This window comes from Sceloporus occidentalis, unplaced genomic scaffold (assembly GCF_023333645.1).
Source record: "Sceloporus occidentalis isolate IW3139 unplaced genomic scaffold, rSceOcc1.0.p SCAF_224, whole genome shotgun sequence".
Taxonomy (NCBI): domain Eukaryota; kingdom Metazoa; phylum Chordata; class Lepidosauria; order Squamata; family Phrynosomatidae; genus Sceloporus; species Sceloporus occidentalis.
In genome coordinates this window covers 174,546-183,165 of record NW_028317204.1, presented here as the reverse complement: position 1 = coordinate 183,165, position 8,620 = coordinate 174,546, and the positions used below count along the sequence as shown (strand labels likewise).

General features: G+C 46.4%; 1 pseudogene; it reads right to left on the bottom strand.

The window, feature by feature from the left end:
• Nucleotides 1–1,225: 1,225 nt before the first annotated feature.
• On the bottom strand, nt 1,226–3,762 carry LOC149276798 (iron-sulfur cluster assembly factor IBA57, mitochondrial pseudogene; annotated as a pseudogene).
• Nucleotides 3,763–8,620: the final 4,858 nt, after the last annotated feature.

Here is an 8,620-nt window from a genome sequence, read left to right as displayed (position 1 = left end):
GCGAGCGAGTCCATGAGCATACCTGGGAACTCTCTCCGGCTGAGACCTCCGGGTCGTGGGAGCGGGGTCTTGACACGCCCCCCATTTTTCCTTTAAATGGGGGTGTTTTCCCGCTGCCGTCAGCGGTACCACCCGCCTACGTCAGTGTGCAATCCTGGCAGCGTCCCACAAGGGGTAGCCGGAGCCCAGAAGTTCCCAGGTGTGTCCATGAGTCCTATCAGAAATACCGACTGAATATCGTAGTTATCAGCAGCTTTATTTTCATGTTATATACAAGATGGTTCAAAAGTTTGGGGTCACTCGGCTGTTTTCATGGAGAACAAGGATATTTCTGGCTGTAACAATTATAAAAGGGTTTTCTATCCATCAATTAGCCTTTTAAACATAAACTTGGATCAGTGAACACAACCTGCCGTTGGAACACAGGAGTGATGGGAGTGATAAAGGGCCGTTGGAACACAGGAGTGATGGGAGTGATAAAGGGCCTCTGTACGCCTATGAAGAAATTCCATAAAAAATCCGCCGTTTCCGGCTACAATAGTCATTTACATTAACCCCTTCTGTGCTGGATTTATGATCTATTTCATGTTATTTTAATGGACAAAATGTGCTTTTCTTTCAAAAACAAGAAAATTTTTAAGCAACCCTCAAACTTTTTTAGCATGGTGTATATAATATTTATGTTTGTGTAACCCCAAGGTTTGGCTATCAATTTTCTGTAGGTGATTTCACTGTGAAACTTTAATGCGAATGGTGTTGATGTATAATCCAATTATGAAGGGATTATAAACCATAAATAGGGTTGCCCTATCAGTCATTATTGTTTTCCTGGCCACGTCTAATTTTCACAGATTGCGTGACCTCCGCTAATAATACTGCCACGCAGTATGTGCATGCGTGTATACCGACAGAAGAAAATCAATACATCCCTCACGATGCTAGGAATAATAGATGTTTGTCGGTAACATGTAATTAGAAGTATCTAGGAAAGAACAGCCGACACGGCAACCCTAAGCAACGCGCACTTGAGGAGTTGGTTTATAGTGAGAAGCCTACAGGTTTTTAATACAGGTCTATAAATCCACCCAATAACGCTTCTCCTCACAAGAGGGTCTTCAAGTGGCTAAAACTCAGCCGATGCCCATCTAAGAAGAACCTGAAACCATTGGGAGGACGGAGTGGCGCAAATTGGAGGGGTTGCCAGAAAATTAATATGTGATCCTTCTTAACTATCACTGGTTTTCGGCCACCATTCAGGAGCTGACGCCGTCAGGCTAACGGGTCCCTGACTGTCCACTTTTATGAGAAGTTCTTCGTTGATGTGCGCCAGTCTGAGTAAAGCCAATCCCAGGTCTTCGATTCCGGCTTTGTATTTGCCCGCGGCCTTCCCTGCCGCCGTTACAATCTCCGGCCCCTGGATCTCACGGGGTAAGGGAGAGGAAAGACGGACAGGCGTCAGTCGTTTTCGGATGACCCCGGTGTGATGAGTCCTTGCTGTTAATTCCTGGCCGAGGTAACAGCCTTTGGAGAAGCTGATTCCATTCATATAAACCAGATTGGATTCCAGCGGCAGGGCCACACCTGGCTGGATGTCGCTCGCACCTTCCGGGACACCTTGAAAAAAACAAACATGAAAATGAGGATCACTGGATCTAAACAGGATAAATGAGCCTCATCTGATATACCTCCGGGTGGCGGGACCGACGCTGCGGCACGACCCCACAACCCCGGCACTTTAATGTCACCGAGACGCCCTACCTGCAAGCTCTGGGTTGCTGAAGCCTGGATGCTCCCAGTCACGTATATGAGCCGCTCAGCTAACCATTGTTACTAAAGCTCTAACTAACTCTAGTTTCAGAAAAAAGGGGCGCAGATACCCCAGAAAAAGGAGTATAACGTGTTAAAAGAGGATCCCTTTACAAAAGCCTCATTCAAAACGATCAGCCCTCCATGGCTAACAAGACCACTCGTCCTCTACGGCGCAGGAAGAAGGTTTGACGAGGACGTAGCTGCAAAGGCATATTAGCAAAAAAAGGAAAGTTACGCACAAAAAAGTTAAACGCCCATTTTTCTGTAGGAAGGGAAAGGAAACGGCCATTGATTTCTCTTCAATAAAGTGCAAGCCGTAGACATGGAGGACTCGTGTATTCACGCACGCCTGTCCGTGTACGCACCGTGCTCATATCTGTGCCGGCAATAATCCTTATAACTTCCCATCTGAGCGTCGGGCACGATTTCTGCGACATCTTTGCCACTTTGGGCCACAAGCCTCCAGCCCATGACGGCCACCCTAGGATCAGGACCGCAGAGCAAAGCCGGGGCAGGCAGCTCCTTAGCAGGAGGATCTTGGCTTTTCTGGCTGGAGATCACGGCCCACACGGACAGCTCGGGACACGGCTGGATGTCTATCTTCTTCCTTAAGTTGTACACCTTCAGATGTGCCTGGATCGGCTCCACCGCAGACACGTCGCATTCCAGGAGGACGTCGTTCAGCTCATCCTGTTCTGAGGGGAACCTGGAGCACAAAAACACATCGAACGCATCACGGCGATCCGCGCAGCCCCAAGACGTAAGAACACGAGCCGACGTGGGTTATACCGAGTAATCTCTAATAATCTATAATATTCATTCAAAGCTGTCTAGTAAAAAGTATTTTATGCACGCAAAAAGAATAAAAGGAGGTCGTCCGATTTTGCTTTCCGCACGGGGATCAGAACAGACCCTCACCTGCGCCGGAGCGACTGGGGGGGTTAGATGTACGCGGCCAAAAGCATCGGGGGGGGAGGGTAAGGAAAGTTAAATGCATATGGGCAGGATTCTGCAAAATGCATTTACAAAGGGGGACATCATGGAGTTTAAAGGGACAGCGCAGCTATCCTATGCATTAACCCCTTAAAGACAATGGGCGGTCCCTAAACCCATTGAAAACAATGCATTTTGAGCCCGTACATGTACAGGCTTTGTCATTAAGGGGTTAAAGAGCGTATAATGGCGGGGTGTCCCTTTAAGCGCCCGTCGGCTGTTATCTCACAGGAACGTTGTGTGTCTGGTTATCTTGTCAGCGCAGAAACTCATGCGTCAGCCACATTCTCACAGACTGCAGGGGATCCTCGTACACCGTTTAGCACCAGAACCTCCTGCAGAGGATGACATGCTTACAGACTAGTTTGCTGAGCACAATGGGAGTTGCGATCCGCAGCTGCTTCATTGCTAGAGGAAAAGGCAAAAGTATACCGGGGATTCTGCAGAACCCCCTCTTGTATTTGCAGCTGGGCCTCAGCTATCACGTACATGCAAATGACAGCTGAAGTATCCATTTAACTGGATAAAATATCATTAGAAGCCACTATATACCAAACATGAAGCGCTCGCGGGTGGGATAGAGCCAACAGCAACGTGTAAAGCACGTTTCTTATTTGTATCCAAACTGCAAATAAAGTTTTTTTAAAACAAAACAGTCCCGATGCCCTCATGCCATTGCTAAAGATGGCTGAAAGGGGCCGCCTGCCCTTGCATTGATATCCCTCACCTGTAGAGTATGACGTCGAAGAGGCTGCGTCCTTGCACGTTTAGCAGGTGCGAGTACACCGCGCCTTCTCTCAGCCGCTGCGCGTCGTTGGTTATGAGGCCTTGCAGGAAAGTGGCGGTGTTCGGGCCCCGGAGCCGCAGGAGGCTGCGCTGCTCAGCCAGCGGGCAGCACAGGCCACTCAGACGGCGGCTCCAGGGCCTGAGCAGGAGGGACGAGTACCCTCGCAAGAACATGACTCCGTTACACGCTTCTGAGCCGCGGCCGTCCGGGTCACGTGGTGTGAGTACCGGCTCTGAGAGGGCGGCCCCTGGCGGAGGCAGCTGGTACTGCGTACAGGCGCTCCCTGATGTATCCCGAATACCTGTCAGTGCTAAAATTAACACTTATTTAAAAAAAGGAGTGCCATAAAATGCAATTATTCCGCCTACTGCTGCCTTTCAGAGCTCCGCAGACCCAAAAATAAATAAAAAGTATATATAATATTAATGAAAACAAATTACCAAATACCCGTATCCTTTGCAGCAGCAGATTCAAATAAAACATTTCTAAAGACACCTGTGTAACGAGTCTCTATACCTCCCCAGTGTGGATCGTGAAACAGTTTAAAAGGCTAATAGATGGTTTGAAAACCCTTTTGCAATTATGTTACAGCCAGAAAAACAATTGAGTGACCCCAAACTTTTGAACGGTATTAAAGGAACAGTCCCCCTTTTAAATCCAGTTACAATTAAATGATAATGAAAAATATAATCCCCCTTTTTAAATGTTTTTTTACATGTAGAAAGATCAAGAGGCCACTAAATCCAAATTCTTGCTAATATGCCTGTTTTAAACACGACATCTGGGTAGAGATTAAGGCTAAATGCTAACAATGAGTTCTGTTAACTCTGGCGATTGCGAGCTGTTGGACTAATGCGCAACGGCGAGACGTGATGTAATAAGGTGATACATTGGTGATACATTGTAGTACATTGTTACATCGGGGTAATAGAACTGACACCTGTAATGGATTTGTGAATAATATAATCAAGTTAAATGTATATATATAGGATGGATGTGGCCCCCAAAATGCATCACTCGAGGGCCGATAAAACCGGGCTCAGCCCTGGGAATAGGACGAGGAAGGATGTGATGGATAATACTTGAAAGTTATTGAAGACACGCTAAGGAATTAAAGACTGAACAGCATTGAGTAGCGGAAGTCATTTTAAAATACATAATTTGCAAATTATGGAAAAATAAAAACCTTTAGAAATGAAGAATTATGGGGTCTGATATCACGTGAATGAAATTTGATTTGGGGCCACATTAAGTGAATTACTCTAAAAGTACTTTTATTCAGGCCATTCCTGTCTCCATAAATAGCAATATACTATCTGCTTATGATGTCATAGAAGCAGAAGCTCTCTTGCGAGGTCATATGTATGTAGAGCTATCTGTGGATAATGGCAGCTGAAGTTATACGAAGTAAACAATAACCAAAAAATGTAGGTGTTTCTGGAATTTATTCTGATTTTATGATGTTATTTGGAAACACTCTTGATACGCTCGGCCAGGGCTTAGTCCATCCTTCAGGCCATCCAGTCTGCCATATACTCCATCATAAATAACACGCAGGTCTGTGTTTGGAAGCCTGCATATCCATGGCAAAGGAACGGGCTGTCCCGAGCCATCTCCAGGATTCTTCTCCTTCAGTAGGGACAGGGGCTTTATGGCTTTTTTACAACCTTATTGTCTATGATGGCGCTTTATCATTAAAACATAATCGGAGTTTAACTATTTCTTTACTGAATGTTGCAGGAAGCCGTGCGGGTCCAACAACGGCACATTTAAGAAGCACTGTGTCACCATGTGTGCGCATATATATACTTCCCCCTCTACAACTAACACACGTATACCAACACACACTCACGCTAACACATTCATATCTACACATTCTCTCTCCCGGGCACCGCAAACCTAAGCTGACAGAGGGAGCCTCTTATTAAAGTCGACGGACGGAGTGCGAATCTATAAGTTTTATTACCAATTTGGATAAAATGAGGAAACACAAGGGTTAAGACTCCGTGGGCTCCTGGCCATTAAAGGGACACCAAGAACCTAAATTATTCCATCCTCAACTGGGCCCAAAATGTCAAATAAACTGCATCAGCCCTGCGTTCTCCAAACCCGGGGCTCATCGGGGAACGGCAGATACGGGTTCTCTGCTTCTATTAATGGAGGAATTCGGAAAATCGGTGAACATTTTGGCAGATATCCGGTCGCAAAACAGAAAGAAAAACCATCATTATGGTTTAGATGCTGCCAAGTATAGCGAGAGACATCGAGAAACAACTTCATTTTCTTTTAATAAAAGTATCGAAACTTTGAACGCTAGAAAGTCTCAATAATAATTTTAAATCAGGGCTGGAAAAAGTTCTATTTTTCTCAATTTTGCCTCCAATTTTGAAAGCGAAGAGAATCCCGCAGAGATGGCCGATTCTCCGTGGCAGGAGCGCAGGGAAGTCCAGCTCAGAGACCAGAACATGATCCGTCTCCAGGCTGAGGAGACATCATAGAGACGGCGCGGCCAAAAGAAATTCGCAGTCTGCAGGAGACGGCAACCGGAACGTTACTTACAGAAGTATCCAGATCTAGGAAGTCATTTTTGTTACGTTGTTATATTGCGTGATAAGAGTTACTTCTGGTGCTGGGGTCCAAATCCACCGGGTCCTTCTCTGTTGTTGATGTGGAACCCTGTGATCCCTATTATTATAGCACTGAGTGTAAAGTGTATTAGCCGTTTGTGTACACAGTACATGCCTCACCTCGTCTGCCATATGTAGCAGGATAACTAGCACTAAGCCGTGTAGAAGCAATGGGAGCCTGGCCGCCAGGCTAGTAGCGTACCTAAAGGAGGGAGGTCCGCCCCGGGCGTCACTTATCGGGGGGGCCGCAACGACTGCCTAACGTGGGCCTGCAACTCACTGCTGTGTCCCTCGCGCAGGGGCAGCAGGAACCTGTGCGGGGAAAGACTTTCCCCAAACAGTGAATTAGGCTGCCGTCAGGCTGCATAGACGTCTGCGTGGCTCCAGTGATGATCAGCCGGCCCCCGACCAGTGAAATCTGCAAGGGAGGTAAAGGGGGTGCAGGAAAGTGAATGAATGAATGAATTAAGTGAGTAAGTGTTTAGGGGCAGAAATGGGACAGGCAGGTTGCTTCACAGGCAGCGGTGGCACGGGGAGGCTGTTCTAGGGGCAGCTATGGCACAGCCAGGCTTTTTTAGGGGCAACGGTTGCACAGACAGGCTGTTTAAAGGGGCAGCGGTGGCACAGTGGGGTTGTTTTATGGGCAGCTGTGGCACGGGGAGGCTGTTTTAGGGGCAGAGGCGTACCACTGCGTTACTGTCAATGTCTGGCTCAGTATATTGTAATGGGAGTTATGCTGTACCATATCTTTTCGGTTAATGTTATTTATTTTCTATATATTTATATATTCATATTTATATATTTTCTATCCCATGCATGTTTAATACACTCACTGTATTACTCTCTACCACTTCTGCTGGGAGGCAGTCCCACCTATATTCCACGCTCTCTCTTGCATCAACTCTTCTGTGATAGATCGGATGTTTTGGAAGCTGGGACCAGGAGCTGAACCCAGAATTTCCAAACTTTTTGCAGCTTGGGAAACCCTTGAATGTTTTTGGCAAAAGCCTTATCGATGCGTAAGGATATCAGGGGCTCAGCGGTGGAGTCGCCCGGATTTATTTTAGTGAAAGACCTGAACTCATTATTCTAAGCGCGTGCCGGCGGCGAGCGATCGGCAACAGCACCAATGTTTAAAGCCAACGAGCCGGTGGGCATTGATTGCTAAACCCATATAGAGACTTCAATGCCTTTACAGTAGGGGCACCTATATATAAATGGTGCGTCGCTGCTCACCGTCACCGGGTGGCGATCCGTGCAAAGTTGTTTATCCCTCTAAATACAAAATGTCACCTCTTCGCTCCAATGTACAAAAATCTTTGTTTAAATTTAACCGACCTCTGAACCCCCGCAGAGAAACCGGATCTTTCTCTTTCTTTCTAAGCTCTACCGGCCCGTTTGCTTCTCTCAAATTTATAAAACCCAATTTATGTTCGGAATTCTAGAACGGAACCGAGAAGGCGCTGAGACAATTGATTTGTCTTCTGATGTAAACCTCCCCATCTCACCTCTGCCATCAACCAATGAAGTACACCTGTCGGCCAAGTTGGTGCCGTGCCCTTTAACCCCTGATGGCGAACCTACGGATTTCCTCTTCCGTCAACCCCTGCGATGCTTCGTAGAGAAGGTAGGCTAGATGGGGAAGGGACCAGGGAGATTAGGACAGGGCTTAACAAATTTGTTTTAAATCTAGGAGCCAGCTAAAAAAGTTAGTAGCCAGGATTTTTTTTGCCCTGCACATTGTACTCGCACACCCCAGATATGCGCTCGCTCCAAGTAGCAGAAACATTTCTGCGGGCAGCTGACAAGTACTTAGGCGCCAGGACAAAATTATCAGTCGCCATGGCGACCTGGCGCCATGGGATTTGTCGAGCCCTGGATTATTAGACGAAGACGAACACGTGTTGTGTGTCTTCGTCTACGTGTTCGTTTTCATGTTCGCCCAAAAACGAATGCACAAGTCTACGAGTTACGACCCCCGAAGCCATTTGTGTAGTTAGTGGACTTTAAATGCCCGCGTTCAGCCTTTTTTACTCTTCGTGTACTCAACACCTTCTACTCCCAGAAACGTGTGACTGCCCATAGAATCTGCATCACCAGAAAAAGTCGCTTATTCCCTGGATTTCCCATTTCTGGTTTGTTTTTTGATACCATTTGCCCCCCCATGAATGACCAAACTGACCACAGAGGAATTGCCCTAACCCCTAACTTATCATTTATTTAAGAGCTGTTATAACAGCTTTTTTAACAACCTACTTAACAACTAACTTAGCAACTAACTTAGCAACCAACTTAGCAACTAACTTAGCAACTAACTTAGCAACTAACTTAACCTCTATCTTAATAGCTATTCCAATAGCTTTCTTCAGTTTCTAAGAACAGTCTCTGTCTGTAACAGTCTAAT